The sequence below is a fragment of the Lagenorhynchus albirostris genome, chromosome 17 (assembly GCF_949774975.1).
Source record: "Lagenorhynchus albirostris chromosome 17, mLagAlb1.1, whole genome shotgun sequence".
In the NCBI taxonomy this organism is placed as follows: Eukaryota; Metazoa; Chordata; class Mammalia; order Artiodactyla; family Delphinidae; genus Lagenorhynchus; species Lagenorhynchus albirostris.
Genome location: NC_083111.1, coordinates 7,607,191 through 7,635,015, shown reverse-complemented (window position 1 = coordinate 7,635,015; position 27,825 = coordinate 7,607,191). Strand labels below are relative to the sequence as shown.

General features: G+C 44.8%; 1 protein-coding gene across 4 annotated transcripts in view; it reads right to left on the bottom strand.

Annotated features, from left to right (window-relative positions):
* Positions 1-27,825, bottom strand: part of CHD7 (chromodomain helicase DNA binding protein 7) — a 173,135-nt gene that overhangs the window by 84,008 nt on the left and 61,302 nt on the right. The window lies entirely within an intron of this gene.

Genomic DNA, 27,825 nt, shown 5'->3' with positions numbered 1-27,825 from the left:
TTACTATACCTAAGTTACTGAAGCAGAATTAATTGTTACATATTATCTCCTAATGTAAGGAAAAAGGAAAAAGCCAATTCTTTTCATAAGAGACACAGAGGTCAAACTTATTTGGGACAAGCTATTTCTCAGGAGATGGAAGAGAAAACATTTTCCTGGAAAGGGAAGGAAAGAGGAAAGTCTACCAGTAAACAATGCTTACGGCTTAGAACGGTGAATTAATTCCAGGTATGTGTACCTTTCCTTTTTTTGTTTTAATTTTTGAATTTTATTTTATTTATTTTTTTATACAGCAGGTTCTCATTAGTTATCTATTTTATATACATCAGTGTATACACATGTCAATCCCAATCTCCCAATTCATCACACCACCACCACCACCGCCACCCGCCATTTTCCCCCCTTGGTGTCCATACGTTTGTTCTCTACATCTGTGTCTCTACTTCTGCCCTGCAAACCAGTTCATCTGTACCATTTTCCTGCATGTGTACCTTTCTTTAATCTGCATGGCATTAACTCCGGTAACCAAATGCCAGCCTCTGATGAGAGATACCTGGTCCACATTTGTGAATCAGAAAAAGCGTGTAACACATGATACCAGACGACTGAAAATTTATCTGCACGTGAGCACACAAATCATTCTGGATGCTCCTTTCAGTAATACATGAAGCCATAAATTAGTATCCCTTAAAAATTTAATCTTCCATAAGAAGGAAAAAAATGTAAAGACCAAATACAAAAAAGATAGTCGTCCTGTTTGATACGCGGCAGAATTATGTTTTGGTACTGTTTGAAATAGGGTGGAAAGGTGCTCGGAAATATTATAGTGTTTACCAGGCCCACATCTCCTTAAATCTTTTAGAGAAAAGCTGTTTTTGTAAACATTTAACAAAGAACAGATGGCCTGCCTTAATCATGTGGGGAAAAAACCTGGAGCTCACAGTAATACCCCGACAAAGTCTCCCAGGCCCGCCGTTCCCCTCCCAACGCCCCGCGCATGGTACAGTCTTCTCTAATGCTATTTAATTTTACAGCGGACATTTTCCCATCAATTCCCACTGCCTGACAGGTAATCAATGCCATTAACATCTGATATCACCGTATAGGGCATTCCTCAAACCTCTCATTTACTAGGGCAAAAGCAGAGAATGTTAGATACCAAAGGTATTTTTAAATACACCCTTTAGAACTTCCTGCTTGACATATTTGCTATCATAATTCCATATGCCTTTTGGAGCATTATGGAATATACAAGGACTACACGTGGACTTCTGAAACTGAAACAGAATGACGGACAGTTGAACAATAAATTAAAACGATCCAAGGTGCGTGTTGTCCAAAAAATTACCATAAACTAAAGATAGTCGTTTTTAGCCTTAACTTCACTTTTCGTAACATATAAATTAGACAAACACATAAACAAGTTCCCTCACATAAAACAGCAGAGTAGACAGGATGTAAATTTAACCAAAGGAGAGGGGCCGGGGAGGCGAGGCCAACCCCTCTGTTACCTTTAAGCAAACATGACCCAAAACGCTCGGGAGCCTTCGTCAGAACAACATAAATACAATGGGTAAGAAGACCCTTTTCATCCATCTCCACTGTGTTTTCCCTCCAACATTACCCAGCATTTTCTGACTTTAAAGGCTATCTTATTTAACCATATTTTGTCTTAATTATAGGCTTGAAGCCTCAACGTGCTTTCAGCGTCAAGCACCATGAATGAGCAAACAGTGTGCAACATCTCCAGTATGGACAATCTCTGCGAAGCTGCACCATTCTGTAATATAGGACGTCTCTGGGCAAACATTCTACTTACTGGGTGACACGAACACGTCTAAAATCAAAACACTACTTTATAATAAGGAGAAGATACTACCAACTGGAGGAGAGTAACATGGCCCTTCCAGGAGACACACACGCCCCGCCCCACAAATCAGGCCGAAGGGAGACAGGCACTTGCGAGCTCAGAGAAACGCAGGTTCTGGGGGAGACGCGGCAGGCCAACTACGACCCACGGGACAACGAGTACAATCTTAAAACGCTACGCTAGGATTTAAGTGGCTTGTAAAAATACAAATATTAAGTAGTCATTTAAGACTGAAAAGTACAATTCAGTTTTTGGGTTGTTTTTTTTTTAAAATCGCTTTGGAGACACATTCCTACTACCGGCCCTCTTCACTTCTATTTACTCTTCCAGTATCCCACAGGTTCTCAGTCCCTCCGCACTCTTCTCAAAAGGAATTCCAATATGAGCCAAAGGAGTGAACCAGGGTTCAAAAGATCATTCAGCCCATGTTCAGCAAGTCCCACTGAGACTTTCACATCTTTTTCTTGTCAGTGACACTGATAAAAAGAAGAGCACTCGGTAATACTCGGTGCCCAATTCATTTATTCATCCAACAGACAGCTGAGGACGTTAACAGTAAACCAAGCAGCCCTGGTACCTGCCGGGGGAGAACAGAGCGCCTAACCCAGGCTGATGCCAAGGAGGGTTCTTGGGAAAAAGGCAGCCAGGCTGGGACTGAAGGGGAGACACACGCTGGCCAGGGGCTCCTTCCCCAAGGGCCCAGCCCAAGCAACAGACCACGTCCAGGATGGGGTGACAGAAGGCACAAAAATGCATCACAAGCGGCTTTTAAAACCTTCTTTGTGGGGAGGAGATCAAGAAGAACAGATATTAGTTTGAATGGTCAACTGAAATAACTTTTAACTTTGATTCTTTGATACAAAATAATACGTACAGAAATAATCTTAAGAAAAGAATCAAGGATTAGAATATTTTCTGCTTGACTAAATTTGGTATCAGAGTCAGGGCCTCAAGTTCAAGCCTTCAATCTATCAGTTAGTTTTATTCAGCTCGTTTTTAAAGACAATTTCTAGGGAAAAAAATACTGAGTGAATACTTTTACGGACACAGACACAAAGATGAACAACATCACGCCTGTTGGTCATATGACTTGAGAAGGCAGAAAGTATAGAACAACATTTTCTAAGTTTAGGATTTTAAGACGCGTTCCAAGAAAAGAAGACTCAGGTCACGGGAGTGTTGAGAATTCTGGGTTAAACAAAGTTAAGCATTTTTCTTTACTGTAAAGCTCTCCAAGCCCTTACTACGCCCTGAGGGGGAACAGGACACAGTTGCCATACAGGAAAAAGACATTCTTTCTCCAACAATATCCTGAAGATAAATGCTCTTCAAAATACACTCTGGGGCTTCCCTGGTGGCGCAGTGGCTGAGAGTCCGCCTGCCGATGCAGGGGACGCGGGTTCGTGCCCCGGTCCGGGAAGATCCCACATGCCATGGAGCGGCTGGGCCCGTGAGCCATGGCCGCTGAGCCTGCGCGTCCGGAGCCTGTGCTCCGCAACGGGAGAGGCCACAGCAGTGAGAGGCCCGCGTACCGCAAAAAAAAAAAGAAAAATACAGTCTGGATTACACTGATACAGTTAATCCATCACCTCCGTGGCAGGGATATGAGAGTGTGAGAGAGAACGAGAGAGACGGCACGCGCCGGTCTCAAAGCAGTGGTTATCAAATGGTTCAGAAGATAGTATATGACTCTACGAATAAATACAATTTTATATAAAGGCACTGAAACAGCTCACTCAATTATGCTCAGATGGAGGAATAAAACAGGAATATTAGGATAATCATATAATCTTCTGACTTGTACAGTTTCCATTATAATATATATGCAGTGAAGATAATTACTAAGTTAAATAAAATGAACTTTGAAATATAATAACTTATCTTAGTGGGTCCCTCAGAAGAATCATTAAATTTTAGAATTGAAAAAAAAATGTTTAATTACTGTGAAGTATCTCGTCTAAAAATCATCTGAAGGCATTTCTGAACCTTTGGTTTTCTGCTTACATTCTGTCCTTAGAATAGATCTGCCATATGCACAGAATCTTCAACAGCTACAAATTAACGTGAGCCACTGTGACAGCATCTACGTTATAAATGCATTTTCAATCACTGGAGTCCACAATAATGAGAACACTGAACCAACTGGTCATGTTAAATTAATGTTAAATGGCTTCCCATCACATATTGAATACTGACCACCTTCCAGTCTTCAGGGTGGAACTACGCCACAGGAAGGGTCCCATGGCCTCTGTAACGTGTGACACACCATGCTGAGGTGTCTCTATGGTCAGCTGGACCAGAACAGCCCAGCGGTGAGGCTCCAGTAATGCAAACCTCCTTCCTAAGTGTCTGAGAAGCTCTAAGTGGCGCGGACTCCCTCTCAGTGGAGGAGAAGAGGGCGTCTGGCCGCCGCCCCTCACTCTCGCCGCCGCCCACTGTGTCTGTGCCACCAGGCTCAGGAGGTGCTGGCCCAAGGGTGCGGCTCTGCGGCCACCATTCCAGCTGGGTAACAGGTCAATTCTACTTCTCAGAAAAAGCACCAGGCCAAGTAACAGGCTTGCACTTAAAAACCATGCAGTGAAATAACGTTTGTCTGACACACACACACACACACACACACACACACACACACACACACACACACACACACACACACACACACACACACACACACACACACACACACACACACACACACACACACACACACACACACACACCCCCAAGGGCACAGAATTGAAGTGATGTTAAAGTTCTGAAATTTGTTTTTTGTTTTTGTCTTTTTGATGTTTCTCCACAAGGGCCTGGGAAAAGTAGCTTAATTGTTTGGACAAGAGTTGAATGTCGTTTTAACATGTGTTAGTTTTCCAGAAAGTGTATGCGAGTCATCAGACCAAGCCCCTGACCTTGAGAATCTCCCATCCCACAGTACTTTTAATAGAAGGAAGGGAAACGCAGAGGGGCCGAGAGGAGCATCACTCCGCTGGGCAGGGGAGAAACAGAAACCAGCACAAACTCGACACAATTCAAAGCCACTCGCTGGAACGATGAGTAACTTCCTAGGCCTCCTGGACCGCACACAGGGGAGCAGGCCCTGCAGGCAGCAGGGCCACCCACCCATTCTCCTCCAACAGCAGCCCCCCAAGAAGAAACAGGGCCTTGCAACTGTGGCATCATGGTGCCTCTGACTTACAATAAGCAAACCAAAACTCTGAGCCCGCTAGGGGAATCCGAGACAGTCATACTTTCACCCTCTTGCTCTGAATGTCTTGGTTCCTAAAGGCGGTAAATCATCAAGTGTTGTCTTTTACCAGACACTGCCTGCTAGAAGTAAAAACGGAAAAGATAAACGTATGTGCTCAGGGTCCTCAGCAGAGTCAACGGTATTGTCTCTCCCGTCCCTCATTTTTTCTTCCTTCACCACGGTGCATATGGTGCCCTACCCTTAATAGGCTCCACTCCACAAAGAGCAGGGAATGAGGGTCTAGAGAACCAATCCCAGTTCGCGGGCGTTTCTCTTCCTTATTTCAAGTTCTCTCTAAGGTCCATACTGTCCTCAAAGGAGTGTCTGGAGGCTGGACTTTAGCAGCAGATACCCAGAGGTGAAGCCACCCAGCTTACCAGGGATAAAACTCGGCAAAAACACAAGACAGCAGGGCTTCTGGGCTGGTCAACGTGTTTTAACATAAATAAATCCTATTCAAGGCACTAAGGACAAAGACCAAATTTACGTACTAAAAATCATTTCAATTCAATCTTTTTTTTTTAAACCGTACACTTCCATTGTTTTTAGCTATCACTGACGTACCTAAATTGTAAGTTTGATCCTCAAGTCAGAAAGGTGAACTGTATGGAGTTTGGCTCTGGAGAAGCAATTTATTCCAAGTTTGCACTGGCCTAAAAAAGGTCAACGTTAAAGGTAACTTACTATAAAGCAGAAACTAACACACCATTGTAAAGCAATTATACGCCAATAAAGATATTAAAAATAAATAAAAATAAAGGTAACTTACGATGCTATTCCTATGAATTTAAAAAGTCAAACCTCAACAGACTGAAAGGAAAATGTGCCTTTTTACCTAACATTGAACAATCCCAAGGGTTTGTGTAGAAATGGGAATAGAACAATCTTTCAGGGGAAAAAAAAATCCATTTATAAAGAGCTTGGTGATAAAGCTAATTTACACTCGGCAAGTTCTCCAGGATTCAGAGCCTTTGAGTATAGCAAATCTAGTTGGCAATAAATGCTTAATGATGGACTACTTTGGTCCTATAAAAAAAACTCATTCACATCTTGTAGGAGGCCGAATTCTAAGGTGACCCCATGACCTCCGCATCCTGGCTGTGGAGGCACCTGTGCTGCAAGCCAGCAGAACATGGCAAAGCTGAGAGGGTCTCGCAGGTGTGGTTAAGGGGCCCAAGTCAGTTTGTTCTGAGTTACTCAAAGGGGAGATTACCGTCGGTGGGCCTGACTTAATCAGGGGGCTTGTGAAGAGGGTGTGGGCCCCCCTTGAGGGCCAGACACTCCCTGTTGCCTGCTAGGAGGCAGCCCCCATGGTCAGGAGCCAAGGGCAGCCTCCAGGGGTCAAGGGCAGCCCCAGGCAACAGGCAGCGCAAGCTGAGTCCCCAAGTCTCACAGCCGCCCGGGATGAATTCTGCCCACAACCTCAGTGGACCCGGAAGCTGATCGCTGCCCAGCCAGGGCTCCAGATGTGAACGCAGTCCTGACACCTGACTGTAGCCTGGAGAGACCCCAAGCGGAGGGGCCAGCTAAGCTGCGCTCAGATCCTGACTCCCGGATGTGAGGGATAAGAAGACAATGTTGTTTCAAGCCACGAAATCTGCTGCAATTCGTTATGCAGCAATAAACAGTGCATACCTTAAAATCCGCTGCCACTCAAAAAGGCATTTTTTCCAGTCTTTTTTTTCCACCCAGGATCCCCCTTCCATGCTAGACGTGTCTCTGTCCGCAGGAGGACGGACAGCACAGCAGGACTTCCTTATCCCTTTGCGATGCTGCTCTGCTAAGGGTCACACTGAGCCCTTCTGTGCCAGGCACTGTTCCAGGCTCACAAAGAGGTTACGCATTTGTCCAAAGTCACAAAAAGCTGGTTGTAAGAGTCAGGACTCAACCCAGGCCACCTGTCTGCAGAGCCCACATCTCAGCTGTCACACGGCTCACCCATTCCTGCCGCAGTGTCTTCAAAGAGGAGGAAGACGTGATGACACTGAGAGCTGGGTGCAAGGCAACAGCTGGACAGAGGTGGGACCCTCTCCGAGAGGAAGAACCCGGATGACATAAAGGGTGTAGCTGTTACAGGCAGGCTGGAGCCTGACACTGTGAGACAGTTAACTAGCACTGAAACCATCACAGGCAGAAGATTTTAAAAGAAAATCACTTCCTTCCAGTAAAAAAGAAAGAAAGGAAGGAAGGGAGGAAGGAAGGAAGGAAGGGACAAAGAAGAAAAGGAAAAGAAACTGCGCTACAAGCGACATCAAAGGTCCCTGATAATGTATTTTAACAGAAAATTTATTGCACCTTAGAAACAGTCAGTTTAACACTTAAAGGGGATTGTGTCCCCATGACTCCTTCCAGCTGGAATTACACATGAAACAGAAGATACCAAAGCAATTAAGTATTTTATAAACACTGCTGAGGGGTCAAAAAGAGGGAGGTTCATTCACTGACTAATAATGCAGTAATAAACAAACAGCAATGTTATGCAACTGAGAAAATTATTATAATTGAATCTACACAGCTGGGCAAGAATAGAAGCCTGGTTATGTATATCAGCTCACAAATGCTTTGTGTGGGTAGGTTTTAGTTTTAGAACTGGTTCAGATTTGAGACCCTTTAACAGTCAGATTTTTTTTCTCTCAACTGAATACAATTCCACAATTACAACTGCAGAAGAGAAAACTTAATGAACTGCCCCACCAATTATTTGCTATTATTTGTACTACGGAGGAATAAGTGTGTACAGAGCGGTGAGGAGGGGAAACTTCCTTGCGATGCACTCATTTCAGATCTCTTCCAGAGACATTTTATCTTGTTTGTGCACGGTGATATGAATAATGAATGACCATGACTGGGGCACATACTGGAGGGAAAGCCCAGAACAAAGTTGCTTTTCACATTTTAACATTCAGCTCCCACTGTGTTCTTGGAGTTTCCTTCCCACCTTGATATTTTCCCCTTTGCAGAAGATAGGCAGAGAAACACCGCCAATTACCACATTTAAGTTTACACAGATGTGCCTAACAGGGACCAAAGAGGGACTAGTATATTTCCCTTCAATTGCTGAAGTTGCAGCATTAGAATCAGAGAAACATCATTATTCTCTGGGGTTCAAGAACGAGCTTGGTAAAAATCCACCGTCCTTCCATCAATTAAATGTAGTTAAAATACAAACCAAAACAAGTTTCTTTTCATATGATATTCTAGCTGGATATTATCCTTCTTACTCCATGAATTCTCTTCTTAATTAAGTGACTAAATCCGAACAAATCTGTGATCTATGTCAAGTTCCCGTCTGCCTAAAACCTAACTTCAAACACGAAAGGATGATTAGCTAACCATCAGGGCAGAAGTACCCATGTATCTTCGACAGGCACACATTTTACATCAATGATATCTATTTTTATGAGATAAAAGTACTAAAGCTTTAATGGTGGCAATTAAAACAGCCAAGAGTTTGAGTAGCTCGATGGCTGAGTCACAGACCTTTTACCTATAATGGGATCCATTATATCCCTGAGCTCAGTCTGAGGGAGTAGAGGAGGAACAGATTTTTAAATATGGTGATAAAACAGCAGTGCCCTCTGAACTAAGCTGTTTCAGTTTAAACCGCTGCGTGACTTACCCCGCGCCTAATGTCACCCTCCATTCAAGCAGCCTTCTTCGTGGTCCTCAGATACCTGTGTCTATCTGAAACTATTTGAACAATTTGAAGACGCTGTTATGTAATGATGTATATTTTGAGTAATCTGTTTCTATTTTAACTTATTTATATTTAAAATTCATCACTTTTTTGGAAAATGTGTAACTTCAGATGACTTCTGACAAAATATCACTTATGCCTAAAATAATAAATATTTGTATTTTTTGTTTGTTTTTGGTTTTGTTTTTTGCGGTACGCGGGCCTCTCACTGTTGTGGCCTCTCCCATTGCGGAGCACAGGCTCCTGACGCGCAGGCTTAGTGGCCATGGCTCAGGGTCCCAGCCGCTCCGCGGCATGTGGGATCCTCCCGGACCGGGCACGAACCCGCGTCCCCTGCATCGGCAGGCGGACTCTCAACCACTGCGCCACCAGGGAAGCCCAAATATTTGTATTTTGATATTCCCTTTTAAAATGTAATTAAGGGGGATGAATAAGAACGTATTTATTCACAATGAGATGGTGTGTTTGAGCCATATTTACGTATGGACATCAGCAAACAAAGGAGCGGAGGTTTTCAATGGCGGTTTAACATTGTTATTCAAAAGTATTAGGATGATCAACTCTCCAGTTGCAAAATTTAATAATCATCTAACATCCAGTCCAACATTAAACACTTCTCTAATTCAGGAACCCTAAAGGTTTTCTCTTTTGCTTCTATTACAGCAAATCAGAACTAGAAACAGAAATTATCTTGGGGACAATCTCACAACTGTTTCTATCTGTTACCATCCCGACCCCAGGAAGAGCTGACAAACAGGAAACAACATGCAGAAAGGATTTACCTCCAACCAGGAAGGACCCAGCCAACAGGGATGAGGCCAGCCACGGAGCGGCCTTGGCCCAGGGCGCCTGACGGCAGTCGAGGTCCCTCGCGGCTGCAGTGGGTCTGCACCCACACCCAGCACGCCAGCGTCAGCCGGGCACTCACCTGGGCACGTTCCTCTGTGTGCTGGCAGCTCTTTTTTTTTTTTTTGCGGTACGCGGGCCTCTCACTGTTGTGGCCTCTCCCGTTGCGGGGCACAGGCTCTGGACGCACAGGCTCAGCGGCCATGGCTCACGGGCCCAGCCGCTCCGCGGCATGTGGGATCCTCCCGGACCGGGGCACGCACCCGTGTCCCCTGCATCGGCAGGCGGACTCTCAACCACTGCGCCACCAGGGAAGCCCCGCTTGCTTCTCTTTTTTGCTCTGACCACAGCCCATCTCTCAAGAGGGTGGGGGGAAGATCATCTGTCTTCCGCTGAAGCCCAAGAAGAGAGGCCTGGAGCCTGCTGGAGGGATGGATGGCCCAGGGGTCTGCGCTGGGTTTAAGGAGCTCTAGTCCCGGTTCCCAGGCCCCAAGGTCATAAAGACCCTGGACTAGGCTCCGTCACCATGAAGCCCGATGACCTACGTGGACCTCAAACTCCAGAACCTCACTCACCATCTTACCTCCTGCCCCTCTACTGCTGAAACAAACACCCAAAGACCTTGTGCTCTCTTTGCTGATGTCGTCCACCTACCTGTGAGGCCACCACTCGCCTGGTTAAGCAAGCGAGCAACGTGGTGGCCCGGTTCTCCCTCCCCGACCCCTACACACACTGCCACTGTCTTCGTTCCAGACCCGATACCTCCCGCCCACCTTTTCCCAAGGCCTGTGACGTCCAAGGCGGCGGCCACCAGACACGCGTGGCCTCAGGGCACTGGAAATGTGGCAGGCCTGACCTAAGAGGGGCTCCAAGTGTAAATCACACCAGAGCTCAAAGAATTAGGGGAAAATGTGTGAACTATCCCGTTAATATTTTTGTATTAGATACTGTTTGTTGAAAGGATATTCAATTATTATATGCTGAAACCATACTTTGGATATAGTACATTACATTAAATATATCTAAATGAACTCCACTGCTTCTTTTTGCTTTTTTAATGTGACAACGAGGCGATTTTACTCCACACCTGGGGCTCACATCCGGTTCCCAGGGGACAGCGCTGCCCAGGGCAGCCCTCAGTTTCTTTGCTGGCCTCCCCCTGTCGTCTGTCTTCCCCGCCCACCCTCCCCAGAGTCCTCCAGGCGGCTGCCCCGTGACCCTCCGATCTGGCTGCCTTCCACCAGCAGGGGCAACTCAGCCCAGAAGGCACCTCCTCCAGCAGGGGGGGTCCCTCAATACCATTCTCCCCACACCCCCTTCCCCCCTACAGGGCCTCCTCTCTCCCAGGCTCTGCCGTGCGGTGTCGCACATTGGACGTGCCCTGCACTGGGAATACGACACAGAAGGTGATGGACAGGAGCCCTCACCTAACTTAGAACACAGCGGGGGGCGACAGAGAAAATACCCTGTCAAATACTCTAGCAAAAATAGAGTCACAGGAGTAGTTATGATATAATAATGAGGCATTAACAGCAGTAGTCACTTACAGACAGCAGACCATGCGCCGGGCACAATTCTAAGCAAACCATGTGTATGATCCCGCTTAATCCTCCTAACGACAGTATCAGACAGGTACTAGTATGATTCCTACTGTAGAGATGAGAAAACTGAGGCCCAGAGAAGCTATGCAGTTCGCCTGAGGTCACACAGCTCATAAGTGATGGAACCAGGACACTGCTCTTCCACGCTGCGCCCACTCCCAAGATGAGTGATCGCACAGCTGCTATGGACACAGAGGGGCAGCCCGGACCCCACAATAGGTGGGGTGAGAAAAGACATTACAGAGCAAGTGATCTCTACACTACAGGAGAATGTTCTGAACCAGAAGTTCTGGGGTGACAAGGTCTGGAGGAACTAGAATCAGTTCACTGTGTCTGAGGGGGAGAGAAAGGGCAGCAGGTAGAGGAAGACAGGGCTTTGCTCATCTGTGGTTGCAGAAGGAGCTTTTCTAAAGAGCCTGCAGGGTCTGTGAAGCCATGAGACAGGCCGACCCAGAAGCCTGGCAAAGGACAAACCAAAAACCGGGGAGATGGGCCCCTCGCATGGCTCCCTGATGTAAGAGGAGGGGGCCCTGCAGCGCTCACTCCCTGTCCGGTGCGCCTGCCAGAACCTCCCGTCTTGACCAGTGGGAAACCCAGTCCTCGTGAGGAATTCTAGTGGCCCTGCCTAAGGGCTTCTGAAGATTGTACTAATTTTATCCAACGGAGACATACACCTAGACGTTAAGGAAATTTCTGATTACAAGGTTATGGAGTAGAGATGTTACAAAACCACCAGCTTAAGCATTTCCCCAAAGCAGCCAACAGGGATTCAAAGTAACCCCCAAAGCACATCTTCCTGAAGCATCAGAATTTTTGCTTAAGGGCTTGGGGTGAAGGGGGAGTTAAATGATCAAACAGCTAAGCAAACATGACACATCTGAGTGGACTGCAAACTGCACTTTCATTGTAAAGATGAAACGTGAGATTTAGAACAAATGCTTATCTTGTCAGTCAATTCAAGCAACACCACAAGGACACCCCCTAGTCCCCAACACACACACACACACACACACACACACACACACACGGGTTCATTCTTTTTTTTATTTTAGTGACAGCACATGGTAGGTAAGTGGGACAAGCAATACGCAAAGATTCCTACTGGAACCTGGGAAGTACAGTGATTTTGTTTTTCAAGTGGACATCCTCCCGTGAATATCTTCATAAACGTTAAGACTGGTTATTTTTTACAGTGTAAAGCTGGCACCGGCTGGAGGAAGGTGAGTAGCGACTGAATGTCAGGTGAGTCCTGGTTCTGATGCCGCTCTCAGCATCACCTCCCTGCGCGTCATCTATCGTTAGCTCCTCTGCGGCGCTCCATCGATCTCCGCCTATTTATCACGGCAAGCGTTGAACTAAAATTTTTACATACCTTCTCTCTTAAGATTACAAGCCTGGGAAGTTCACAAGGGCCTCTCTTATTCACCTTTGTACCTCAGGAGCCAACGCAGCCTGGCACGTGGGAGCTGCCAAGTGCTGTTACAACCGTCTCCAGGTGAACCGCTACCTCAAATGCAGAATTCTGCTAAAATTTAACTACTAAAAGAAAGAGTGATGTTGGCGAGAAGTATATAAGGATAATGAAAAGGGTTGACCTTTCAGACTGAAAACTGGTAAGATTCAGTCCTCGTCTCACTGGACCTCACAGTGAAGAGCATTTGACACCATGCGTGGCTCCCTCCTGGCAACCCTCTCCCCGCCTGGAATCCAGGACGTGCACCTGGCGGTGGTCTCTCCTTCTCATTGTACCTTCCCGGATCCCCTGCTCTAGTCTAGAGTATTAACGATGGGCTGCACAAGAGCCCTGGCCTCACTCTTCTCTTCTAACCATCTGCTCTAAATGACCTCGTCGAGGCCTTGCAGCATATACCACCTATGCAATGGTAACTCTTAAACTCCTCCCCAAATTTCCATAGCCGACTACCTATCTGAAACCTCCACTGGAGTCTAGAAGCATCTCCAAATTAACATGTCCAAACCAAAGCCATCTCCAGACCTCCCAACTGCTCGAGTCAAAAGCTCGAGGGCTCTCTCTCTCTCAAACCCCATTTCCAATCTGTCAGCAAAACTGTCACTTTCTACTACCAGCCCCTAGTCCAGGCCACCACTGCATCCTGCCGGATCAACAGTCCCCTTGTGGGACCACATACGCCCTCCTATCTAGTCCTCATAGAGCAGAGTGAGCCTGCTAAAATACACAACACATGGTGCCACTCTCATGCTCAAAACCCTGCGATAGCTTTCCATCTCACTCACAGTAAAATTCAAACTCCTTACCATAGCCCACAATATCCTACCTGATCTGACCCCCTTTCACTCTCCTAACCGAAGCGCCTATCACTCCCTCACCCTCTCCCTCCCTCCACTCCAAACACACTGGTCTCTTTGTGCCCCTCAAACATCCCAAGCACATTCTTGCCTCAGGGCCTTTGCACAGGCTATACCCTCTTCCGCCAGATGTTTACAAGACTTGCTCCCTTTACTTTATTCAGGTTTTCTGCTCAGTGTCAGCTCCCAAGGAGAAGTCTCCTCAGCAGCAAAGAGTTTAAGTAAGAAATATCAAAAGGGGGCAGTGCCAGGGGGCAAATGCCTGTTTAGTGGTGACGGTCATGCAGACCGACACAATTTAACGTATTTGTTTGAACTGAAAAATAAAAGTTTTTAAGTTTTTTTGTTTCAAAATTCTTTTAGGGGACCAAAAAACACTGAATACCTCTGCTCTATCGATTATGACTCTAGAATTGTGCTGTTGGATACAGGAGTCACCAGCCACATGTGGCATTTAAATTGCTTAAAATTAAATAAAATTTAAAATTTAGATGCTCAGTCTCACCAGCCACAGTTCAAATGTTCATAACCACATGTGGCTACAGGCTACCGGAATGGACAGTGCAGAAGACACTTCCACCCTCCAGAAAATTCACAAGGCAGAGCCGCTCTGGGGTCTTGATCAACTGCTTAATAAAGGACTGACTTTGTTTCTAGAGGAAATCCTGGATTTTACCCACAAGCATTTTTACGGCCCCAAATGCCAACAGCAGGTGAGAGATTTCCATCCACGTGACAATGCCTACTGGGAACCCAACTTTCAAAACGGAATGTTCACCCGATAACCCGATAATCTAGTTTCCGAAGAACAGGGATCTGGCTCTCCACCAGTAATATACAAAATTAGTATTTTAGACTCTTTTTTTTTTCATTGAGTTGAGATTCACGGATATAAAATTAACCATTTTAAAGTGAATAATTCAGTGGCATTAAATATACTCACAATAATTTATACTCTTGATGACCTAAAGAACTGTCAAATTATCTTCTGTCAAGAGCCTATCCATGACCTAATTAATAGACCAGAAGTCTCAGGGAGATTGCCTACAACGTGCAACCCGTCACCTCGGACATCCTCAGCCCACAGACTTCACCGAGCAGGCTCTCTGGGATACATCACCTGGGCCAGGTCAAGGCAGCCCTCACAGGACAGCTTTCGCCTCGTAGCCCTGAGTGCTACACTCCCTCGGACAGTATCATCCAGGGTCAAGGAAGGAACTAGCAGATGAAAAACAAACAAAAAACCCAAAACTATTTCTACATGTGTTGTAAAACTACTCTTGTCAAGAAAAGTATTTGTGATGCCCGTCGACACCTCCTACATATAAAATACACCAAACACAATTTCTCTTAGGATTTCATGCCAGGAAAAAAAAATATCTCTGAGGGGGGGAAAAAAAGTTTCCTTCTTTCCGATGAAGAGAAAGATACATCCTCCCTGCTTCCCTCTGCAAACTCACCAGGGCACTCAGCCCAGCAGCCAGGGCCGCAATTAGCATATTTCCTCGCTCTCCATTTCAGAACCTGATTTCCTGTTTCTATTTCACTCACACACACACACACACACACACACACACACACACACACACGCACGCATGCACACGCACACTTTTGTCAAAATGTCTCAAATCCTTTTTGGAAAAATATCGGCTAAGGACCATAACCTAAATTTCTATTAATTCCATTTACCCTCTGCCACTAATCATACATTAGAAAATTCGGGAACAACAATATCAATCTTAATATAGGACTAATTCACCCTAAAATAACATCTTATAACAACTAAAGTTTCTCTGCTTGTCTTGAATGCCAAATGAAGGCCAAGCACCTTCTGATCGAGAGATCCACACAGGTGCCCACGCCGACCTGGAGATGTGCGAAGGGCAGCCTGGGAGGCCAATGGGCAGGAAACAGCCGGCACCCACGGAAGAAAGCGTTTTGAAATTTTTTCTTCCAGGAATGAGGAGACCGAATTTAATATCAAATTGTGAAAAATCTTTTTCGAGGAGAAAAAAATTGATTTTATCACCTGTAATAACAGCTTTTCAACTTACGAAACCGAGCACTATCAAACGTTTTATATTAAGTATTTGTGACCGGGATGACTTTGGGAAAGAAATTTAAACGACGACTTTCTGAAAGATCACTTATATTTTCAAACAAGACACTCTCTTCACATTACTAAAGAGAGTGTGCTGTGTTAAGCGACAATTGGCTGGTACCCAGCAAAGATTTACCCCAGAAATAATGAGGTGAACTGTGTCAGCATTACCACGTGTGGATCAGTCACTATATCCTCTCTACCACGTGTGGATGATTCACTATATCCTCTCACTATCTAGCAGGGCCCATGCGGTTAAGAGGTGAGAGAATAACGGTAGAAATACAAAGCTTACACTGGCTACGCACTCAACAAAACACTGTCTTTTTCTAGGTCTACTCGTTACATCTTATATTCCTGTGATTTAAATAATTTGTCTTATTTGGTTATACACACTGAGCTGTCCAACACGCATGTCACTAGCCACATATGGCTATTTAAACTTAAATTAACTACAATTAAATTAAACTAAAATTTCAATTCCTCAGTCTCACTCGCCTCATTTCAGATGCTCAGGAGCCCCATGTGGCTGGTGGCTTCCATACCAGACAGAGCAAACAAGGACCATGCTCACCATCACAGCAAGTTCACAGACAGCACTAGGCTATACATTTCCTACAAGCACATTACTGTGTGACATCCAAAAACATGGCAAACTTTCTTTAAAACAATAATTTGGAAAACACTAGATACTTTCTGACAAACTTCAGTACACAGCTAAGTATATTTAGAGGCATTTTTTCCCCCCTAAACATTGAATTAAATGAAAGTATATGACAGGCCTGGATTGCAGCCACTCTCTAGTGTTTCCATAATGTGAAGGGAGCGCTTCATTTTACACACAGATTGTAGATTGCGGTTCAAAAAAGTAGTATGTACAAACCCCACACATGGTATTTGAGAAACACATTATATCTGGACATTAGACAACAAGAGGTTTTCCACTTACTTCTTTCTGATCTCGCTTTTCAACCAATATTGTTATAAAACGCAAAAACCCACGGTACATAAAGTTTGAAGAGGATAAGCCAACGGGCCCCGTCCCTCATCTGCGAACAGGAGCAAAGACGCAACTGTGACCTTTCCTACAGAACAACACTCGGGCTCCAGCCTCTGCCAGCTCTAAAGCGCCAGAGCTCCAAGCAGCAAACTTCAAAGAGGGGCAACAGTGTTATGAGTTGCATAAAAATCGTTTCCAAAGCTGTAGACCTCACATACTCAAAAATGTCAATCACCTCTTCTTTGGCAATGGTTTTAAAATTTAGCTACTAAATCAAACTACAACAAACTATTTTCTTTTTTGCCTGTCTCACTTTAAATCATGAAGTCACTTTTTACAGAAAAAAAAAAAAAAGATTAGGAAAGGAAACTATAAAGTGGTACGACCCTCACACACCAAGTGGGTTCAGAACTGCGGGCAGTGCTACTTCCCCAGGAACCCGCTCACCAAACAAATCCAACACTGCAGTTTCAGCTCAAGGTGTGTGAGAACCCACGGTGAAGACACAGCAAGATGCCAGCCAGGACGACCGGATGAAGTGGATCGCTGCATTTGTGGTTAACAGCTGTAACTTTAGATTTATATTTAACCAAGCCAAGACTGACTATATATAGGTGTAAACAGAGTTCGCGGGTTAACCTCTTGGATGCTGGAGGGAACGCCAGCCAACTTCCCTCGCAATACAAAACAGGATGCTGGCTTCACCCCTGCAGCCTCAAGTTGATAAACGCTGAAGAGATGGTTTTCGCCTTGGTCAAAATTGGGAAGAAATTAAACACTGAGAAAGAAATTAGTATTTTATCTATAGTATCCCATTTCCTAGAGATTCAATTAAAAAGAAATACAGCAGCATGATAGCAATTTTTGCCCCCCCCCTTAAAACTACTATGAATTTGTGTTTGCCCAATGGAGAATCTGATACATCGGTTTTTAGGGCGCTGAGATAATGATGTTCTATTTTACACAAGGGCAAGTTTTTCTATTTTATGATGAAGAGTAGAAAAGGGGAGAAAAATTCCAAGAGCTCATTTCAACAACCACATTTACAAAAGTTATAATAAAACAGTTAAGACTCCCTGAGGACTCACTGAGTGTCCTGCACCGTGCTAAAACTTCACAGCCAAACTTCACCTCCTTTAATCCTTGTACGAATCTTGTGCAATTGGTACAATTATTATCCTCAGCAAACTAAGGTTTAGGGACGTATCCAAATTTTTTACCAAGTCAAAATTTTTGCCAAGCAAAACACCGGAAGAGCGAGGCTCCAATGCAGTTCCTGTGCCCTAAAACCCATGGTCTCCACGGCTCTGCACGCGCCCGTGTCCCCTCAGCTACCTCCTGCCAGCAGGGACACACAGAGCCCAGTGAGCCCACTGGACCCAAGAGCAGGCGTGAGGCGTCTAAACTATAAGGAGAGAAACTCTAAATGAAACAAGTAAATGGACACCTCTTCCCATTCCCTTATTCTTGGAACTATATTTATATTTAATATGAATTATTATGCTAGCATCTAACGCAGCACAGCATTGAAAGGATTTCCACTCAAGTCTGCAACGAGGGAAACGTCAAAACCAATCTTATCATCTGGCTCATTTTTACTCTATAGGTGACTAGTTTCTTCCTTTTTTTTTCCCTTCACCAATGACACCCTAGCTTAGAGACCTTACTTATATGAAAATATTGATTTTTTAACTTCCTTGCAAAAACTAAAGCTGTGAGCTTTAAACTCGGCTCTAAGGACTAGACCTTTTCCAAAATCAGACCGTGGAATATTTCCTGCCTTAAGCTAAGTCTTCTACCATCGTTTCAAAGTAAGAGGGACGCCTGGCTGAGTCAGAAGTTGAGTGATTGAAGGCACTGAGCACACGAGCCACTGTGGCCTCTGACCCCAGCGTGAAGCATGGGGATGCTCCGTTAACATCCCCAGAGTTTGGGGGACGACGGTTAAAGTGAAAAGGATATCAGATATTCAGAGAACTGTAAAAATAAAATACTACCTAACTTTTCACCAAATCATCAACTTTTTCCCTGAAGAACTCTCACTTATCTCCTTTAATCCATGGTGTGCCTCCATGTGTTTCATCAGCTTTCCTTTGTGAAAATGTCCTTGCAGTGTTAGAGCCGCCAGAAGCGGAGTTAGCTTAGTAGTGAGTGGGCCGAGTTAAAGCAACGCTAGCGCATCACGCTAGGTCACTGCCCCAGTGCCACGGCGTTCCATGGCTACTCACAGATCACCTGGAGATTTACAGCTGCAACTCCAGAGAAGGGAGAGTAACAGCAAAATGTCAAGGTTAAGGTAAATTCTCCATAAGTCCCCACTGTCTATTTCTAGCCACTTCCATGGTGGTATTAAAGTTCGACCATCGCTTCATGCTGACATTTTGAGGTATTTCCAACATTAACAGTGAAAACAAACACATCACAACTTTGAATAATCCCACAATTGTATATGATGTTTTTCTAAGTTAAAGAGAATGTTCAGACTATAAGAGTCTATCTAGAGGCGTAACCTAAAAATTGAACCCTAATTTCAAGTATTACCATATTCAGTAAGAACTCTAAGTCTAGGACTTCCCTGGTGGCACAGTGGCTAAGACTCCACACTCCCAATGCAGGGGGCCTGGGTTCAATCCCTGGTCAGGGAACTAGGTCTCACACGCATGCCGCAACTAAGAGTTCACATGCCACAACTAAGGAGCCCGCCTGCCACAATTAAGATCCGTTGCAACCAAATAAATAAGTAAAATAAAATAAATATTTAAAAAAAGAGAACTTTAAGTCTATATACTGCCCCTTCATTTATTTTATTTTATTTTATTTATTTAGCAGGTTCTTATTAGTCATCTACTTTATACATATTAGTGTACATATGTCAATCCCAATCTCCCAATTCATCCCACCACCACCCTGCCCCCCTGGCTCTCCCGCCCTAGTGTCCATATGTTTGTTCTCTACATCTGTGTCTCTATTTCTGCCCTGCAAACCAGTTCATCTGTACCATTTGTCTGGATTCCACATATATGCGTTAATATACGATATTTGTTTTTCTCTTTCTGAGTTACTTCACTCTGTACAACAGTCTTTAGATCCAACCACATCTCTACAAATGACCCAATTTCGTTCCTTTTTATGGCTGAGTAATATTCCATTGTATATATGTACCACATCTTCTTTACCCATTCGTCTGTCGATGGGCATTTAGGTGGCTTCCATGACCTGGCTATTGTAAATAGTGCTGCAATGAACATTAGGGTGCATGTGTCTTTTTTAATTATGGTTTTCTCTGGGTATATGCCCAGTAGTGGGACTGCTGGGTCAGATGGTAATTCTATTTTTCGTTTTTTAAGTAACCTCCATACTGTTCTCCATAGTGGCTGTATCAATTTACATTCCCACCAACAGTGCAAGAGGGTTCCCATGTCCCTTCATTTAAAAGTACATCCAGAAATATAACTTTATTAAAGTTTTGGAAAAAGGATGATCTGAAAGTCCTTGCCTATGCACTAGCATCTCAGGGAAATCCACCCTGAGATGCTCCTGACCCCCTACGACAAACAAGAGGCAGGGACTTCACAGCCCACCAAAGGGCGAGGGTGGGATTCCTATGCTAAGGCTGCACACCTGTCCAGCCAGCCCATGACAAGGCAGGAGAGCACAAGTTAACATCATTGGAGAAACTCTTCACCAGGTTTTTCCAACATCACCACTTGCACTGCCTTCGACATTCTCCAACTCTACGCCCACAGCCAAAGCAAACAAACAAAGCAAAAATGCTCTTGAGATTAAGACCTCTTTACTTACAACTTAAAACAACTGTTTTTACTTTCACCCAGTTAGCGTTCAAGTCTAAGAATTCTCCTGAGATCTGTGGTACAGAATTATCTGGAGTTAAACTAAACACAGAAGGCAGCAGAGAACAGACCAGAAACGCTATAAAGCAGATGAGAAATACCATGCTCTTCACGAATGGGCATCAAAATGGCGTGTTTCCTTCAAATAACTTCCTGGGTGCTGATTTTGATTCAATCATTAAATGAAGAATTAAGGAAATCCCACCCAGTCTTCCCAGACCATCGCTCTCATCATTCAATCCAGACCAGGACACAAGCAAGCAGAATCACAAGCGCCTCTGTATCTATGTTGACTTTTTAAAATGGTGCCAATTTCTTGGCCTTTTCCCAACTTCATTTAAGTTCTCCACTAGTACCCTGACCCAGTGCCATGGCCCAGCCCCTAGAAGGTCTATGTTTTTTACACTAAGTGAAGAAAAATTGAAACCTCACTCGTGGTGACACATCATCACCTAGGAAGGTTTTGCAAGGCAAAAGCACAAGTAGGGCTTCCCTGGTGGCGCAGTGATTGAGAGTCCGCCTGCCGATGCAGGGGACACGGGTTCGTGCCCCGGTCCGGGAAGATCCCACATGCCGCGGAGCGGCTGGGCCCGTGAGCCGTGGCTGCTGAGCCTGCGCGTCCGGAGCCTGTGCTCCGCAACGGGAGAGGCCACAACGGTGAGAGGCCCGCGTACAGCAAAAAAAAGAAGAAAAAAAGCACAAGGAGAAGTTTGCTACTGACTTCCTTCACTGATAAAGAGCTGTATTCAGTAACAAAGGAAGAATGAAGGCCATCTCCCCATGGTTACTTAGAGATTATCTACAGACTGACAGCTGTAACTACAGAGAATGGAGACTACTATTAGATAGCAAGATTAAGATAAATTCTCCAAGTTAGGTCCAGCAATGCTTTTCCCTTAACTGTCCCCCTGAGCCTTTTCCCAATTCTCCTCTCCCGGCCAATTATCGCTCTGCAGTGCCAGAGACTGCCTTTCTGAACAACTGATAAAACGAAGAAGAAAAAGCAGCAGAGAATAAACAGGTGAAAGGAAAAAGAGTGGAGGGGGCCGGCAGGGGCACGTGGCAGTGCATGTGTAAGAGTGAAAATGAAGGCTTTCTCCCTCATCCTTGGAGGACCAGTCTCATAAAGAAACAAGCATCAGAGACAGAGGGGCAAAGAAAGGTTGAGCTGGGGTGTGTGTGTGTGTGTGTGTGTGTGTGTGTGTGTGTGTGTGTGTGTGTGTGTGTGTGTGTGTGTGTGTGTGTGTGTGTGTGTGTGTGTGTGTGAGAGAGAATAACTACTAAAAGGATCCAAAAACCACTTGAAACTAAATGGCTGTAATCCACCTTTCTGAGAAAAATGTTATTTTTTTCCCCACAAGAAAATAGATAGCCTTCTTTGAAATCTAAACAAATGAAATTTCACTTTGATAATCTATCTTTTCAGGAACTGATACTGATACTATACACACACACACACACACACACACACACACACCCCTCCAACAATACATGTATTGTTCATATATTAAAAAATGTTACTAAGTTTCCAACCTTACAATGAGGGTGCTAACACCTGTGCTGGAGGTTGACTGTTGTCATTAAACAATTTTAAATTTATTTATATGTGCATTAGTCTTGCTTACCCTCTGACTTGTTTTCCAAAAGAATTAGACGCAACGGCTATGGAAAGAGTGTAGCTCTGCACTGTCCAATATGGCAGCCACCAGCCACATGGGGCTACTGGCTTGCCTTATGCAGATACAAACGCAGAAGGGCTCTGCCTGTAAGTACACACCGGATCTCAAACAGCTGTGTAAAATGTCTTTTTATTCTGATTATGTGGTGGAATATCCTGGATATATTTGGTTAATTAAATATACGATACTAATGCGTGGTTTCTTTTTTTTTTAATGTGGCTACTAGAAAATTTAAAGTAACACATGTGCCTCGCATTCACTGCTCCCATTATATTTCAGTTGGACAGCACTGGTCTACAACATAGTAGGTAAACAAAGAAATGAAGGTCAGGTCATACCTAAATAACAAAATTCCCTGTCCATCTCAGTGAAGGCCTTGACCTCCTCCCCAGCTTCCAGCACACCGCCAATCTCTGTCCTTAACACAGTGCACAGCACATAGCAGGCACTCGATAAATGTTTCTTTAATGGAGCTGAATGAAGGCAAACAAGTTACAAGATTAAAAAGCAGTATCTAAAAGTGGCTTCTTAAAGTTAAGAAAACCCACTGGCTACTTGGGACACCTAGCAGATGGTTAACATGCACGCTTTGAAAGTAAAACGAACTTCTTATTACCTACAACATTTTTTGACAGTCACAGGAAGCAATACCCTTTTACAAAATAAAAGCCACTAAGACGCAAGGCTAACATTTAGTATTCGGCTCATTTGATGCTTTCAGACTGTGGGGTGAAAGGACAGATGGAGTAGACTGCTTTTCTTTGCTCTAAGTCTACACTTGGCGTTTTCCATTTTAACCCACCGAAACGCTGCCCTCTGGATAAACCAGCTATGCTCGAGGGAAATGCCGGGCAGTGCTCACTGAGCGGTAATATATACGAACAGAGGTGGTCAGAAGAGACATCTTCAGTCTTCGTGAACAACAGGAGGCTCTGGGAGCGCCTCATGGACCAGGGAAGTCGAGAGCAATCGGGAAGGGGCAGGCCGCCTTAACCCACGATGTCCTGAAGGCCGGCACGTGGGAGAGCAGGGCTCCCCCTAACAGTGCTGCAGGGCAGCTGCTCCAAGCAGGTCTAACCATGGGTGCCTGTCCCTGAACGTGGGCACACTCACCACAGCCCCTGGGAGCCACTTAGGTCCAAACTGGGTTTTCTTCAGAGATGATCCGTTTCCCCATCTCCACCAGACGTCTTTAGGGGTGTGAAAGTATAAGTCTGTCCGGAGTAGTATTCAGAGAGATACGATTCAAAAGGCCCTTTCCTCTACTTCTGAGCACAGTTTGCATAAATGAGGCATAAGATGCGTGCCTATTTTTTCCATAAAAATGTATTTAGTAGTTGCAGTTACTCTGCTCGTGTCTGCAATTCTGTATTTACCGGGTGAACCGAGAAGATTTCTCTACTTGAGATTTACCGGGAAAAGGTTTCCCAGAAAGGCTATTTTTTAACGATATTCGTAACACATCACGGAAAGACAGAGGACTGGAGAAGCTGCACCACTGATTCTTCTGGATCTGTTTTATTTTAATCTCCAGGGGAAAATTAGGACACAGAAATTACTATCCACCACCTCAGTCTTAGTGGTCCTTTGAAAATGCTTTCTGCTCTGTCCTGCTTCACCATGACTATATTTCAGGACCAAATTAATGAGGGGAGCACACATAAATACACCCAACATACACTTAATCCAAGGACACAATATTGCAGATCCTAAAAATCCCACTAGGATCTGCCCGTCCGTGAGTGTAATCTGTCAATCTACCTACACCTGTGTAGGCCTAAAAGCAGGATGAGTTATTCAGAAACTCAGAAACTCCCTTGGAACCTCGAAGGACAACCCACGTAACCAGTCTTCCTTAGACAAGCTCTTCAAACAAACAAAACGACGTGCTGAGCTCTCCTTCCAGGTGGTCCTTGCTGGCGTCCACCTGGCTCCGTTCTCTGCTCGCTTCCTGCTGCCGAGGACGGTGCCGGCTCCCGCCACGTCCTCCCAGTGCACCCGTGGACCCGGGGCCTGGTAGGAGCGTCCTGCAGAGGGGTCCCCCAGGCCCCGGCCCCACATGCCAGGGACACAGGCGCACTCTCTTCACCCTCACGGTTGCCAAGGCTTAAACTCTCTCCTCCTCCACCCTTGTGCGTCCTCCTCTCAACTCAACTGATGCTCCACAGCTCAGCAGAGCTGTCGCCTGCCCCGGCACGCCCGCCCACGCTGGACCAGGCGCTGCCCCCAAGCACACGAGCTCACCTCCGTGTTGCGCCTTCCAGGGGCTTCCTGCACCACCTCTGCCCCGACCGGCCCTTCCTCTCTCCCAGGGAGCAGAAGGTGAAGCCTCAAGGTCTGCTAACTGCTCCCAGAAGCCAAGGGAAGGAAGTGCAACAACTCTGACCGTACTTAACACTGGAACAAGTGCTTGAGATTATTTCCTAAACTCTGCGACAAGCAACTGTAAACATCTGCCCGATGATAACGGATCATTTGTGAGTGCCCACCGCATGTCTGACACCATGTTAAATTCTGAGAGACGTCATTGCTAATCTCTCTATGGCTCTAACCAGGGAGGTGTATCGTCCCTCATTTTGGAGAGAATGCAGCCAGGGCCCTGAGGTTAAGGAACCTGCCCGAGGTCGTGGGGTGAGAAATCAGCTGCTGATTCTCTGACTCAGGAACTGCAGGCTCTGAGACCTACGCTCCTGCCCCCACACCGGTGGCTCTCAGGGTGCGGGACCTGCGAGGTCAGGACCGTTTTTCATAAGGACCCTGAGATGTTCTCCGCCTCTCACTCGCCTTCTCTCCAGGCGTGCACGGGCTTGGCCAGAGGCTCCTGCAGACTGCACGCAGAAGTGGCTATTAGAATCCAACACTTCGGAAAACATAAAACAATGCCATTAATGTTATGTTGTCTTAGAAAACAGCTGCTTTTCAGTTAAAAATGTGATGTGTGTTAACGCATAATGGTTTATTATTTTTACTGATTTTAAAAATGAGTAACAAATATTTCAAACTGTCCTCAGTTTAAATTTCTAAGACAACAAATACCAACACATAAAGTCCACATAAACAAAGGATCTTTGGAGTCACCAGTAATTTTTAGGAGCATAAAAGGGTCCGAGATGCAGAGAAAGACAAACGCTGTATGACTCCACTTACACGTGGGACCTGGAAAAGCAAAACAAGTGAACAAACATAACTAAACAGAAACAGGGTCACAGATACAGAAAACAAACAGGTGTCTGCTGGAGGGGAGGGGGTTGAGGGGAAGAGAAATAGGTGAGGGAGGTTAAGAGGTACAAACTTTCAGTTACAAGACAAATGAGTCACAGGTGTGAAATGTACAGTGTGGGGAATAGAGTCCACAATTATGTAATATCTTTGTATGGTGACATATCGTAACTAGACTCACTGTGGTGACCAGTTTAAAAGGTATAGAAATATCGAAGCACTGTGTTGTGTAACAGGAACTAACACAGTGTTGTAGGTCAATTATACTTCAAATACAAACAAAAAATTCACAGGAAAAGAGATGAGATCTGTGATTACCAGAGGCAGGGGCTGGCGGAGGGCGAACTGGAGGAAGGTGGTCAAAAGGTACAGACTTCCAGTTGTAAGATAAGTAAGTACCAGGGGTGGAGCATGCAGCATCGTAAGTATAACGAACACTGCTGTATGTTACATACAGAAGCTGTTAAGAGAGGAGATTCTAAAAGTTCTCATCACAAGAAATGTTTTTTTCTATTTCTTTCTTTTTGTGCTTAGATGATGGGTGTTCACTAAAGTTATTGTGACAATCACTTCATGATGTAGGTAAATCAAATCATTACGCTGTGGCCCGTACACACTTTATACAGGGCTATACGTCGACTATATCTCAGTAAAACTGGAAGAAAAAATTAAAATATAATAAATTATTTAATGATGGACGGATGGACAGATAGATAGAAAAACAGGTCTGAGAATGAAAAGGAGAACCACTATCCTAATCGGCTGTTGACATAGAAGCTAGGTTTTCTCCTTCCTTGTAAATTTGTATCAAATCATCAGGCTCGTCTGGAGCTTCCATTAAAGACTGTGTCCAGACAATGAACATGTGGCCTGATGAACTCTGGCCTCAGTTCTAATATTTTTCTTTGCTGACTCTTTAATATAAAGTTAAACTTATCTTCAAAGATACTTTAACATGTGATAGAATTTAGAAAATATCTGTTCACTACCCATGAAACATCTAAAAAGCATAACTGCTATTTTTTTTCAAAGTAATAACTCAAGATAAAAAAGTCAACAAGCGGGCTTCCCTGGTGGCGCAGTGGTTGAGAGTCTGCCTGCCGATGCAGGGGATACGGGTTCATGCCCCAGTCCGGGAAGATCCCACATGCCGCGGAGCGGCTGGGCCCATGAGCCATGGCCGCTGAGCCTGCGCTCCACAACGGGAGAGGCCACAACAGTGAGAGGCCCACGTACCGCAAAAAAAAAAAAAAAAACAAACAAAACCAAAACCAAGAGTCAATAAGCCTCTCTGAATGTGATAATTCAGCAAATTACATCAATATTTCAACTTAATCTGGTGATTTCCCTGCTGCACAGCATGGTTTCAAACCACCATCCGGTCATACATGAAATGCAAAATAATTTTAGTAGTTCTAAAGCAAAACAATAATAATAGATTATTTGCTAGAGTAGCACGTGAGTCAGTCCCAGGGAGAGCGAGGTGTTTAGGATTCTGTAACAGCACTTTGAACCTACCTCATTATCCTCACCACACCCAGCAACACGGGCAAAAAGGCGGGTAATATTTCCACAAGTCAAATTTCATGTGTCACAACTAAGGCTGTATTTCATAATATGCAACCTGTTCCTTAAAAATAAAAGTAATTTTACATTGTATTTAGTACATCTGAAATGACATGAATTATAAGGTAAGGTTCGCATTGCAGGAGATCAGAAACTAAAACCTAGAGGAGAATTCACACTTAAGTATGCACCACCGGCTAGAGATCACACTCACTTGATGGGAGTATATTACCCTAATTAATCTCAACACCTTTTGAGATGGGTACTATTTTTCCTCTTGTACTGATGACGAATCTGAGGTTCAGAGAGGTCAAGCTGCCTGAAGCCACCAAGCTAGTAAGCAGCAGACCTGGACTTCAAACACTTTGCTGATTTCAAAGTCTGTGCTCTTCTCAAGACTTTATACCTCCCTAGTATGATGTGCAGAACTGAGTGCTTCAAAAGCTGAAGCGGATGCAAAGGTGAGCAGAAATAAGAAAGCGCATACCGTGCGAAACGTTTAAAACATGCAACTGAACTTATAAAGGTACCTCAAGTGTACTTGTTTGCACCCCTTAAACCGTTCCAAGTGTGCCTACGATGGCACGCTCGAGAAAATGGAGCTGGAGAAAAAGGGAAATACACTTGGTGTCCCCCAGCGCTCAGGGACCCAGAGTCCGCCTACTCACACTCGTCCTCTGAAACACCCGTTGAGAAATCTGTGCTCTTAAAACTAAGAAACGCTGGAGGAGACCAACGATTCCCAACCAGGGATGGGATTATAGTCACAGGGGGTCTCCTTCAAATTGTGCTTGTCCTCCAGGGAGGAGAGAAGATGCTGGGA